Source organism: Struthio camelus, chromosome 11 (assembly GCF_040807025.1).
Source record: "Struthio camelus isolate bStrCam1 chromosome 11, bStrCam1.hap1, whole genome shotgun sequence".
In the NCBI taxonomy this organism is placed as follows: Eukaryota; Metazoa; Chordata; class Aves; order Struthioniformes; family Struthionidae; genus Struthio; species Struthio camelus.
The window spans coordinates 15,469,439-15,483,163 of record NC_090952.1 but is presented as its reverse complement, the minus strand read 5'-3'; positions in this window follow the sequence as shown (position 1 = coordinate 15,483,163).

Below are 13,725 nucleotides of genomic sequence, written 5' to 3'. Positions count from 1 at the left end.
AAGTTTTCCAAAGAGGGAAATGGAGGGTCAAATGTCCTAAAAAAGATGACTTTATTGTTTTTATCCAGCATGTAGAATGCAATCTGATTTGTGAAACTGTGTCAATATTTATTCGCTCTAACTAAAAAGCTTGGTGAGTACTAAATTAGTATGTTTCCCTTAAAAAGTCTTTAAGAAAAGGAAAGAGATTGTAATCTCAAAAATCTTAGATCTCTCTTCTGATTCTTGTTGCATTTGACAATTCTCCCAGTAAAATGAAGAATGGTAAAAAAGTCTCTTTTGGATTTGTGAGTTTAAATAAGGCCCATTAACGTTAATCCAGTTTTTCCTGTTCCAGGTTGGAACTTTATTATTTTCACAGAATCATAGAATGGTTGAGGTTGGATGGGACCTCTGGAGATCATCTCGTCCAACCTCCCTGCTCAAGCAGGGACCTCTAGAGCATATTGCCCAGGATCACATCCAGACGGGTTTGGAATATCTCCAGCGAAGGAGACTCCACCACCTCTCCGGGCAACCTGTTCCAGTGCTCTGTCACCCTCACAGTGAAGAAGTTTTTTCTCAGGTTCAGATGGAACTGCCTGTGGTTCAGTTTCTGCCCATTGCCTCTTGTCCTGTCGCTGGGCACCACAGAGAAGAGGCTGGCCTCATCCTCTTGACACTCCCCCTTCAGACACTTATACACGTTGATGAGATCCCCTCTCAGCCTTCTCTTCTCCAGGCTGAACAGGCCCAGCTCTCGCAGCCTTTCTTCATAGGGGAGATGCTCCAGTCCCCTCATCATCTTTGTAGCCCTCCGCTGGACTCTCTCCAGGAGCGCCATGTCTCTCTTGTACTGGGGAGCCCAGAATTGGACACAGTACTCCAGGGGAGGCCTCACCAGGGCTGAGTCCTGAGGGGCAGGATCACCTCCCTCCACCTGCTGGCAGCACTATTCCTAATGCAGCCCAAGAGACCATTGGCCTTCTTGGCCGCAAGGGCACATTGCTGGCTCACTGTCCACCACGACTCCCAGGTCCTTCTCTGCAGAGCTGCTTTCCAGCAGGTCAACCCCCAGCCTGTACCGGTGCATGGGGTTATTCCTCCTCAGGTGCAGGATCCTGCACTTGCCTTTGTTGAACTTTACGAGGTTCCTCTCTGTTCATCCCTCCAGCCTGCCGAGGCCCTTCTGAATGGCAGCACAGCCCTCTCTGGGGTATCAGACACTCCTCCCAGCTTTGTATCATCAGCAAGCTTGCTGAGGGTGCACTCCATCCCTTCATTCAAGTCATTATGAATAAGTTAAACAATACTGGATCCAGGATTGACCCCTGGGGGGACACCGCTAGATAGAGGCCTTCAACTAGCCTCCATGCCACTGATCACAACCTTCTGAGCCCTGCCATCCAGCCAGTTCTCAACCCACCTCACTGTCCACTCATCCAGCCCGCACTTCTTGAGCATGCCTATGAGGGTGCTATGGGAGACAGTGTCAAAAGCCTTGCTGAAAGTCCAGGTAGACAACATCCACTGCTCTCCCTTCATCTGCCCAGGCAGTCATTCCATCATAGAAGTCTATCAGATTGGTCAAGCATGATTTTCCTGATTTTTAGACTAGTTCGATCATTTTAGATATATACGGTAGATATATTCCTCTATTAAATCTATATCTAGTCTCTTTCATGTTGCATTAATTCCCTCACAAAGCCAAATCTTGCTTTACTTATGAGATTAGTGGCATTGTTTTCAGTGGCTTAAACTAGAAAAGTACTGGCATTTAATGAAACAATTGTACCAGTCTGACTCTGCCCATAAAGTGTACAACAACTGTAAAGACATTTTTTCTTCCCCCTCCTTTTTTCTTCCCCTCTTGTTGGTAAATGAATCAGCTGTGTTGTTGTTCAAATAATTCCATGTTCAGTCTGACTTTTCTTTAAGGCTGATTTAATCTTTCCTTTTTTTCTTAATTTGTTTCAAAGTGAACTTTACTTGACTGCAGATCTACTGTGACTGAAGTCTCTATAAACTGAATATGATGTTTAATTTCCTTTTGTTTTAAAGTGTTTATTCCTGCAAAGGATGCTTAAAGGAAAGTTACAGGAATGACATGTTATCTTCCAGTCCAGTAGCCTGGATGTTTTTGAACACTGGGCTCTGCCAGGGTGCAAGGACAAGCAAAAGCCGATATAGCATTACTTTTATCTCAGGTATAAATAAATTCCCTATTTCATACAAAAGCCTAGTGGACTAGCAATGAGTACTGGCTAATCCTCCACAACTGCAACAGTCCAGACGGTTTGCAAAGCATTTGCTTCACCCATGACCAAAACCCCCAAATAGCTCAACTACCTTTTCAGACACGTCAGACCCAGTGGAACCACAGAAGCCAGAACTAATGCACCACTGAAAGAAAACCAAAAGGTTTCCAGAAGGAAAATATCCAGATCCTAGGTCTCTCCAATAGTCTACAATTTGTCAAGCAGCAATTCCATCTGATCTTCAAAAGGGAATCACACAATAAACCAAAAAGAGAAAAATGAAAAGCCTCAAAAACTGTTGTCTTGGGGTAAATTTCTTCTTGAGTATAAATCTGATTTAATCTCGGGTTCATAAGCAAAATATGCCAATGAGGTGACTAGGAGATGTTAATAATATTAGCCTCCTCTTTTCCTATTTACAGTCCATATTAAAAAGTGCCAGTGAGGCAACTTTTTTTGGAAAAGCAAAAACTGAGAAGGCAAATTATGTATCACAGTGAAAAGTAATTCCTTCCTGGCCTGCAAGCATTTGTTTAATATTCTGTAATAGCGATGCAAACAAGTGGTGATCCAGATTCTTCTCAGCTGCCCTCTGAGAGATGCCAGCAAACCACAAACTTGAATATAAGCTTAATTTTCTACCTCCACGAATTCCTTTCAATTGCTCACATAGAACAGAGTAACAACTGGAATGAATCATTCTTACGATACAAGAAAAATAATCTGCAAAAGATTATAATGCATTACTACGTGTTATAATGATACATATGGCCACTCTATTCATGATGGTCATACTAGCCATGAACGCAGTCATGATGATGAGTATAGTCCTGTGTGTCTTGAGTTAAGCACAAGCATAGTTATCTGCAAAAATACAGTATAGGCTCATTTCCCAGAGTCAATGCATCATCTAGGTGATTTGCAGAGGTGATTATATTTAATAAGTAAGTACATTCCTGATAGGAAACTGTTAACATGTAAGCACTTCACATTTTACTGCTAGGTTAAGCAAAAGATTTGTTGCTGACTAGAGGAATTCTTGCATGAAAACAGTGCTTCAGATCATGTCGGAAAAAATAGTATGAAGTGAGATGAATTCTCACTAGAAGTCCATAAATAAACCGACTTTAAGGCTTTCCTTCTAAGCAACAAAAATCCTCCTTATTTAAATAGGATTTGTGTGTTCATAACACTTCTCAAATGATAAAAAAAAGAATAAGTCTATGTAAAGTATGACAAACAAATACATGCAAAATACAGTAGTAATAGCAGTAATTATGTAAAGCTGTAAATAGTCTAATAAAAAAGATGAAATATTTGTGAAGGATGAACGAACCCACTGAAGCCATTAGAATTTCACTGCTTTCCTAGTTCTTACCAGGAAAGGCATTTTAAACCGAATGGCACTGAAAGCAAAGTTGAGCCATTTTGGTACCTTTTAACTTTCCTCTGCAGGAAGATTTCTAGAGATACACAGGGACAACGAACTTTGACAGAGTGAGGTATGGAAGCAGAGTGGCATTTATAGAACTGAAACATGTAATCTTAAAGAAACATTAGGAAGTGCAACATTGTACAAAGTCTATTGGACAGAACTCATTTGGCAAAAGAGATAATTACTGATGTTGACAGAGAACCCATTTTGCAATGTTTTTTTTTTCTTTAATCTGTTGCTTTGTGCAGTTTTTGTTCACTGAAAAGATTGTCCAAGGACTTGATAAGATGTACTGTGGCATAGGAAGTTAACCTTTTGCTTGTTATAAAGCCTTAGGAAACTTGCTCTGGTGCATCAGCTAACTGAAGGTGTGGATTTAAAAACTTTTTATAAAATTGACATACCAGTATGGCTATCCTCCAGTAATTATGTCTGTTTGGATATGGAACAGAAGAGACAGCCTCCTGGTAATAAATCTGTTTACAATTACTAATGAAAAACACTTTTTCACTGAAATACGATATCGGTGTTTGGGTACTTGACTGTTAACTGTCAAATTAACATGAACATTAAATTAAAATCTTGTGGGCCACTCAAACTGTACTCTTGCTACAGAGATACTTTTAAAATACTTATTTAAGCTCACTTACAGTCTTTAGGAATGACAAATTAAGTTCACAATGTTCTGTTTTAATAACACTAATGAAACTGGCTCCACCATTATTATTAGTACATTGCATGCTCTGGGCTGGATTCTGCAGTCAGCAGCTACCACGCAACACTGCTGGTGATGGCTTGGGAAAGAACCCCTCGGATAAATGTAACATCTACTACTCTAGCAGGGCATGTGTGAGGTCGTATTCCCCCACACTAAAACGTACCAAAAAGCCCCATCTCCCTTACAGCTCTGATCTGCACTGTTGATGGCTTGGTGCCCACCAGATAAGCCAGAGCTGATGAGACCTCTGGTCCCATATCTGTGCCTTCTAAAAAAGCAAGCAACAACAAAACCAAAAATGTTAGAAGTTGTATACTCAGAGTTGGATAGATACAAATCAGTGTAAAGGATGCCTAACAGGAAAGCCTTTTTTAAGTCAGTGGGATCTTTTCATTTAGTTCTGCAAGCTTTGTATCAGGTCCAGAAATAGTGGGGAGGGGAAACAATAATCATATACTAGTATGAGTGTAAAAAGTGGTCTTTGCAATGTATGCAAAGCTTTTCTTGATTGTATATTTACCTTATTCCTGATAAAATTTATGGCTGATTCTGGAGGTTTTATATTGAATTCATGAAATAAAAAAAAAAAAAAATGCTCCTTAAGAAATCAGTCCATCTTATGAATTAATTACACGTGAATGAGAAATTCACAGAAAAATTCATTAATTTGTCATTTAGGATAGGATTTCATCACTATTTACAAGTCAAATTCACAAATTCTATCCCTTATCTTTGACCTCATGACATGAAATAATTGGCTTTGGCATTTCTTGAGTTCTGGAATAGCACAGAGATTTCATCTAGGTTTGGGAAAAAAATAAAGGAATGTTACAGTAAGTAACTGTAACTGTTATCCCCCCCAGGAGGGTGTTTAATGGAATGGTACAAAATCATATCCAATGAATGCACAACACATTCTGCTGTGCTTGCTTAGCCTTAAAAGGCCAGAGAGAAACCCTTCAGCTGCATTAAAGAGCTTTCATACAAAGACTTTCCCAGCTTTAATGCTTTTGCAACATCACAGCTTGCTGGGGCAAACAAAGAGTTCACAACTAGCAGTGCTCGCACAAAACAGAGAAGCTTCCCTGAACACCAGAATTTGTAAATGGTCATCATATGCTCATTACAAAAATCTACGGACAAATACAAGGGGCATTAGTAAAGTTATCCTAAATACTATACGCCATAGGGCTTAACAATAAGGTATTCCTTCAAGGCTCAAGTATTCTACCTATGATTGCTTTCTCTAGTTTATCTCCATTAAGCAAATTTGCCATACTATTTAAATTCTGGTTAGATGAACTTACAATGTACTACACTTGTACTGATTAATACACGTAACAAGATCCTTGCGGATCACCTGCAGCTGCAGAGGGATGAAAAGAAAGGTCTGTGCCTGGCCGCACTCCACAACCGTAGAGCTTGGTGTGTACTTTTTTAAAAAAAGACTCTGCTAACATCATTATTAATTCTCACAACTGATGGCAAGTTGTGATTATTATTACTCTGATAATGCTATCTGGGTCATCACAGAGGGGACTGAATCACAGGCCTCCAGAGATGAAAGATCAGGTCTCTAGAGATTAAACTGTAAAGTCTCTGCCTGTAGCAGGGGCTGTAGTAAGCTCGCAATCTGTTGGACTAGCTGGAGAGACGGCTGTCTACCACGCTGGGACTGAGGTGTTACATTACTGACTGCCTTGAAAGAGTTCACTTGGAAGCATCCTAAAATACAACATCGCACTGCCTGAGTCTCCCTCTTTGCTTGTTTATTCATCACCTACCTTTTTGCATGTTTCTCTTTCAAGATGTGGCAGTGTCACGGACAAACGGCTGTGCTGACAGCAGACTCTGCGCCTGGTTTTGGTCCTGGCAAATGTTACATGACTTTCACCTCTCTGAACCTCAGTTTCTCTGAAAGAAAAACACAGGCTCCATGGGTCATTCTGAGATACATTCATGACTGCTACATAAGTCGTTAAAGAGATACTAAATAATAATAAACTCATATCAAAATATAAAATGCAAAATTTCTATATACCTCTCTATAAACTTTGGCATAAGGTATCCATCCACAAGGTACAAGGTCTCGATGCTATCGTAAAGAATTGCTCATAGGATTTTCCTTGAAGAGTTCCTTTTCACACAGTCGCACTCCCTCTCTCAAGAAAGACTCCTTGTTAGTATTAAATATGAACAGTAATTGTTTTAAAATGAAGACTTGTTATTCCCACAACAGTTCTGAGAGGCAATTAAGATTTAGGCTTCTTAGCTCATGCTTTGTGTTTTTTTGTCATGTAAAAACAGAACACCTACTTTTTTTCCAAGCTTTCTCTTCCCTGAAATTCTGTGTCTGTTTACTAGGCTGCCATAGTTTTTTTTGTTGACTTTTTTTAATCTAGTTTATAAATTCATAAAGTAGGAATTTATGCAGGAAATCCTGAAAAGACTCACGTTTTCACTGCCATAAACAGCAGCTAATAAAGATAGTGACTACAGATCACTATTAAAGAGAAACAGAAACATGAAAGTTATATAAATTAATGCATCTTATTTGTTGAGGAGGAATATGACTGACAGAATCATAGTAAAACTGCTCCCTTTCCCCCTGCCACACACAAATGAGCAAAGGGCAGTATTTAAACTGAAGCACTTCTTTAAAAAAAAATGTAAGAAAATCTAACGGGTTATGCCTGAAAAGAAGGAAAACCCTTTCCCCTCGGGGCAAACTAGCAAAGGCCGTACTCCACGGTAATGGCGGTGCAGGGAAACTCATTTCATTCTCAACACACAAGTCACAGGAAAAGGGGCCACAATTTCGAAGGCCCCCAGAGCAGTCTGTCAGCCTCAACACGGCGCCAAGCTGCTGCAGGGATGATGCAACTCTGGCAGTCCAAGTGGGTGCAGAAGATTGTTTTGACCTACTTTTCTCTATGTGTGCATCCATCTGTGACAGCGTGCTTTCTCTTATTCAAATACAGTGCAATTCTTTGGGAAACACACAAGTTGACCACTACAGCTGTTAATGTGAGAGATAAAGCATATTTCCTAGTCATTCTGGAAAGACCAGAGGACTGGAGAGGAGGAGGAAAAGCCTCTCACGTTGCAGAAGCTCAGGGAGAAACTCTATGTTTATAGAGAAGAGAACTGTCATATCGTTATTTGCTTTTGGCTTTGCTGCAACGTTATTTTAATGCATCTTGGAAAGAAAACAAAACAATAATCCTTCAAAAACACCATTGTTTAAAAAACCATGAGTCACTGCTTGAGGAAAGAGGGGAGAGAGGTATTTATTCTAGCCTAAGAAAAAAATCATAGAAAACAATCCTTAAGTTCTTTAAGGTGAATGTCACTCTTTCCTAGCTGCTAGCACGACTGGCAGTCTGGACGCATACTCCCAGATTGCTCTTCAGTTCAAATTTTCCACCTAAGAGCTATACATGCAGTATGTGTTAAAGTACATGACACCTGAATGGAGCAACAGCTTATTCTTTACAGACAAAACCTGTAAGGATCCAAAGGAGGATTCAAGGGAATTTGGAGAAATTATTTTGGCTTGAAGAAGAAGTCGTCAGCTTTTTCTTACCTGTAAATATGTTCCTAATAGATAAAAAAATGGATTTTCAACTCATATTGGGTTCTACTGGGGGCAAGCAATCAGGAAAGCTGGAAAAATTAGTCAGTGGCTTACTGAGGTTTGTTTCAGCTTCTTTGGCTCTCAGTTCCATACCACTCATGACCAAATATCTTACAAGCAAGAGGGAGGAAAATCCTGGATGGAGTGATAATAACTTACAAGGGGTGGGGGAGGGGGGAATGCGCACCTGGCAAATTGGATAAGCAATTTTCTGCAGGCAAACAACTTTACTCAAAGTGCTCTCCAAAGTATAATACAAAAAAAGTGACCGCTTTAATGCACCACATTTTGGAAAGAGATTGTAATATAAAATATGTCAACTATACAAACAGCAGAGATGAATTTTCCCTTAGAAATAGCACTTGGAAGATTTTTTAATAAACTTTGCCTCCTAGCAAGCTGAGAAAAAAAAAGTTTTTAAAATTTTCAGTAGTAAAATCAAGCCATTTTGGTTCAGGTTTAATTGCTTTGTTTTGATTTTAAACTTTTTTTTTTTTAATGAACTATACTTACCTTTCATTTCAAAATATCACTTAGAACTGAAAATTCATTTATTAATCATTCATTAAAAAATAACTTACTTTAGCTCAACTTATTCTACTTTTCTTCCAAAAGTACTTTTAAAAAAGTAAAGAATAAATAAATTCTCTTTGATAGGGTGGCACTATCTGATGAAAACAGGCTTTGTTGTCCAATTATTCCTTCCTCAAGAAGACAGCGTGCTACCAGTTTTTATATCTTAGCCCATTATTTCTTTTCAAGCATTTGTGTTAAGTGTTACTCTCTGAAAAATTTCTGTACATCTTTGTACGTCTTTGGAAAAGTACAAAAAAGTACTAAATGCATGTGTCGAGAAACAAAACATGTTCAGAATGCCAAAGCAGTAGACTAAACCATTTATTGCACTTTCATTAACAGGAGTGTCTGATCAAATACATTTCTATTGTAGAAACACTGGAAGGTCCATTAAATATCATACACAAAATCTAACTGATCTGTATTGTCAAAAATACTTTGATCCAGAATAAAGAACAAGCAGCAATCTGCTACTCTAAAAGATAAATGCACAAGCATACAACCCAATAGCTTCAAATTCTACTAATTTGTCTAGAGAAAACAACAACGAAAGGCAGAAAGGAGTTTTCTTTTGAACCCGATGTTGAAGTAGCATGGTAATGATAAAACCACACACGTTCAGGAGACTGAGGTTGCTCTCTAAGCAGAACTAGGTAACTTTTTTGCAATGTATGCAAGCAAAATTACCCAGCTTTGTGCAACAGGAATAGGTGTATCCCCACCCTGCATTTTCCCATTTGGCAACAAGAAAAGCTTTCAGAGATGATTCTCTCAGTCCTACAGCACTGCACAGAGAAAGCCTATGTAGACAAATACAGACAATTTTTATCATATAGCATACATTTCCCAAAAGAGGAATCAAGTTAAGTACAGTAGCCTTTTGTCTTTTTTAAAATGTTCCTTTGTGGAGAAAAATACAATTGCCATTTGTACTGGAGACTCTTTCAACAGATGAGAAAGAGTAACTCCGTATATTACTTGAGTAGGAGCTAACTCCGTTACATAAACTAATTAAACTGCCAGTGATAGACTCCGAAATACTGAAATGAGATTTTAAGTAGCTAGGTTTTACAAGGATCTGGATTTAATATGAATTAGCTGATCCAAACTGATTTACTGGTAAATGTAAAATAACAAACTCAAGCCTAAAATACTTAACATTTAATAACACTTTGATTATCTTAAATATGGACATTATTTATTCTGGAAATAACAGTACAGAAACTCTATGTTAATAAAATAAAATATATAGTAACTTACTTTAACTATCATTTTAAAAGCCAATTAAAATCAGAACATGCCTCACAAAACAGAATGTATTTATAATGAAACGAACCACTAAAAACTCTTCAACAGGGAACTAATGATAGGGAAGATAAAAAGGAACCACTGTGTCAAATAAATCTATGAAGACTCCAAGGAAAATCCCCCTTCTGAAACTTTCTTTTCTGTTCAGCTTAGCTACAGCTACAGTTTAGCTACAGTTGGAATAAAATAACAGTAAAAAAATCTTAGCCCAAGATTTAGTAACATTTTTTGCTAAGTGCTTAGTTAAAGTAGCACTGCTGGCTTCAAAGGGACGGTCATGGTCCTTGAATTAGAATAATTTATAAGCCTTTGCTAGGTCAAAATTTCTAAGTATTTCCACAAAAAGGTCCCACATATCAGTGCCCATTTCCAAGTCTACCATCTTGAATGTCCTGGGATCTTCTAAACTATGTCTAACGAAAACTAAATTTACCAAATTATTGTGCATTCCCTTTTGAAGGATATTGCTCATGTTACCACTAACATCCAAAATATAATTTGCCTCCTAGAACACTGTTTTTTTTTTTTTTTTTAAAGTCCGTAAGAGAGACAGGCTAGTCTGCAAGCTCAGTTGTCATACAGAATATATGATTATGAAATACAATATTCCTGGGGATTCCTGTGATCATATGTGGTACAGCAGTACACTGAAAGATTGGCAACCAGTGGCTTTTTTTTTTTTTATTGAACAAAATTACATCACCATTTTCTCTGTTCCCGGCACAGCAGCCCAGTGTTTCTCAGGGCTATGGGCTTCTTGCAACAAAGCAAAGAATGTGGACATCCCTGCTCGCCAGTGTCACTTAGTGCCACCAACCAAACACCTCCACCCAACAAAGGCAGCTAACAAGTAGCAATGGTCTTATCAAACAGTAAACAATATTTATGCTTCTTTCTATAGCCTATTCTACCTTTTTTTTTTTAAATGAAATCAGCAATATATGCATGCCAAATGTAAATATATTCTGGATTTCGACCATAATCATAGATTATCTCTTTCTATACCTTTTTTCCTCATCCTTTAAGCTCCTTGAGACAGAGATTCGTAGTCTGTGCTCAGGCAGTACCTAAAACAACATGGTCCTGAATCTGACTGCTTTTAGCTGGTCGTATTTTCCCATTTATCACAGTAGCTGTGAAATGTTCTTGCCTCTGCTTTCCTGCACACCTAGTATTTTTGCCTGACCTCCAAAACCAGCCATAGCTTTACTCTTCTCCGTAACAAAGATAGGCAAACTAAAGCAAAACAATAAAAATGCCTTGTGACGAGAGGCATTATAGATATCTTTTGTGTATGGATTCTGAAACATGCTGAAAGAGAAATAAATTTATCATTAAAATTGGTAAAAAATGGTAATCCTAAATATTTTCATGAAGTAGAGGAGCTTGAAATAAAAACTGATAACAAACTGACAGTAAAGATGGCTATTAGTGAATCCAAAGTTAAAAATTTTCTACTGATCTATCAATACCCACAAGAGCTACAGATCAGATGAATCCTAAATAAGGAGGAAGGAAACTAACCTTTGGCCAATAACCAGATTAAGCTCACCCCTAACTGCCTGGAGCTATTTCGTTCTTGTTTTTGCAGTCTCCTCCTATTTTTTATTTTTGTCTTTGTTCCAGAATTAAACACTGTAACTACTGAGAGAACGAAAGAGTTTTTGCTTTAATGAAACTATATAAAGGTTAAAGCAACCGTTTTTTTATTTTGGTTTTTTTTTTTTCAGTCTCCTCTTATTCTTAGAAAAGAAGAAAAAAATCTTAACACCACACTGGCTACATTCAGGCTAAAATTAAACTTAATTGAATCTAAAAGTGTTTTAAAAGGGTCAGTTACATCTGTTGTTCACAGAAAGTATCACAAAGAGAGAGAGAGAATCATGAGAGTCAAGAAATGCTCTGAAGGCACATGGACTAAGAATATATAAATAGTGCAGGAATACTGTAGGCTTAATACAACAGTTCTTCTCAATAAATAACCCCTCTTACGTATTGTAGTAAACTTCACCTTTTCTCAGGCATTCTCTTACATAATTTTTCTCCTCTTATTTATTACTGTGAATCACTGCATCATTGAGGTGGTTTTAATTATTCTAAAGTGACTTAGCTAATAGCATTTTGTTAAAACATTACTGATAAAGGGCAAATCATACGCCCACAGTTCTAATCTTACTCTGTGTGCAGTCAGCTTGCAAACTTGCTTCTACAAGAGCAATACAGAACCAAAGGCTTTCCTTAAACTTGAGTTAAAAGAACAAGAAAACATTATTGCATGTGTGCATTCCTAATGGGAAAAACAAACTACATAATGTTCCAAATTATCTGCTATTTCAAATTCAGTATATTACTCATTTTTAAGCAGTGCTTGCATTGAAAAAGCAGAGACAGTAAAATCCACAGCAAAATCCACTTCCAAATGCATTTGGCAAAATGAAGTACTGTCATCATGTTTCAGAAGCACTAGGAAGGGCGTTGACCCAGCTCCTGCTTGTGTCACATGGATGCCAGTTCCCGCCGCCCAGTTATTTGCATGGTCTAGTCTGATCAGCAGCACAACAGTCCTCTGATGCCAGTACGGCTTACTTTCTTAAATAACAATTAACTATTAAAAGTATCTTTATGATTTAGGCTTTTACCATCAGGGGACAGCAAGAGTGAGTGAAAGCAAGCACGAAGGAGGTTGCAAGAGAAAGACTGAGAAAGACGGCACTCACTGAGATCTCAATAAGGATATAGAAACATAGCAAAAATTAGACCAAGACAAAATAGAACTGATAAGCAGCAACTTTCTGGCAATGGGCCAAACCTCTGCAACAGCAAGGAAAAGACGCCTGCTGCAAATCCGCTGGGAGGCAGGGACGGAGAAAGAGATCGTGAAGCTGGCAAAGATGTCTGACTGTAAGAGAAAAACACCTGAAGCGCCTCTTAATGCCACATGCCTTAAGTCCCTCAAGTAGTTACTCTGATTCACATCTGCAAAAAGTGAATTCACTCCAGAGAAATTTGGGATGCCAGCCATTGCAGAGTTAAGTAACAGCCTCCCTCAATGATGGCTCAACTTTCCTTGCTGTAAAAGTAATTTTATTTAGTCTCTCAGAGCAAGATCACTGACCACAACAATGGGAAGATGGAAACCTTGCATTTGACTGCCTGCCCACTTCCACTGGTGGGATAAACCCATAGGGCCTCACCGAAGGTACAGAAGGTATTTAATGGGCCTATATATGTCTTTCCCTCACACCCAAGAGGAAAGGGACTGAAATTCAATAGTACTTACAAGGGTAACCAGCCTTTTAAAATGTCAGAGTACCAGCAATACTTTGTTTAGGATGAGCCAATGTTATTCACTTATGAGGAAAGACACACAAACACGCTTCCTTTCTTCCAAGTACTTGTAAATTTGCTTGTTGTTAGGTAACAGGCTCACTGGAGTTACCAGTCCCCATCCTGAGTTGTCCAGATCTACTACCCAAGAACATGGCAGTAACTGAGCACCCTCAACTCCCGTTCCTATTAAAGCATTTCTGTACTTGCAAGAAAATTAGCGTGTTCCTAGACCGTAAGCAGTTAGCAGAGCTGCCATAAGAGTGAAACTCTAGCAGAGATCAAAGGTAATCGTATGGTTATCACGTCAGCCAGCTATGATTAAAATCCTGATCCCAACCACAGTGAACTGCAATTAGTTATGCTGCTGCTGCGTTGTACTTCTCTCCTCTGACCTGCGGATGGCTCAGTATCATGACAGCTATCCCAATTACTCAACATTTGGGATGAATAAGACAAAGCGAATGCCGGATTTCCATATGTGCTC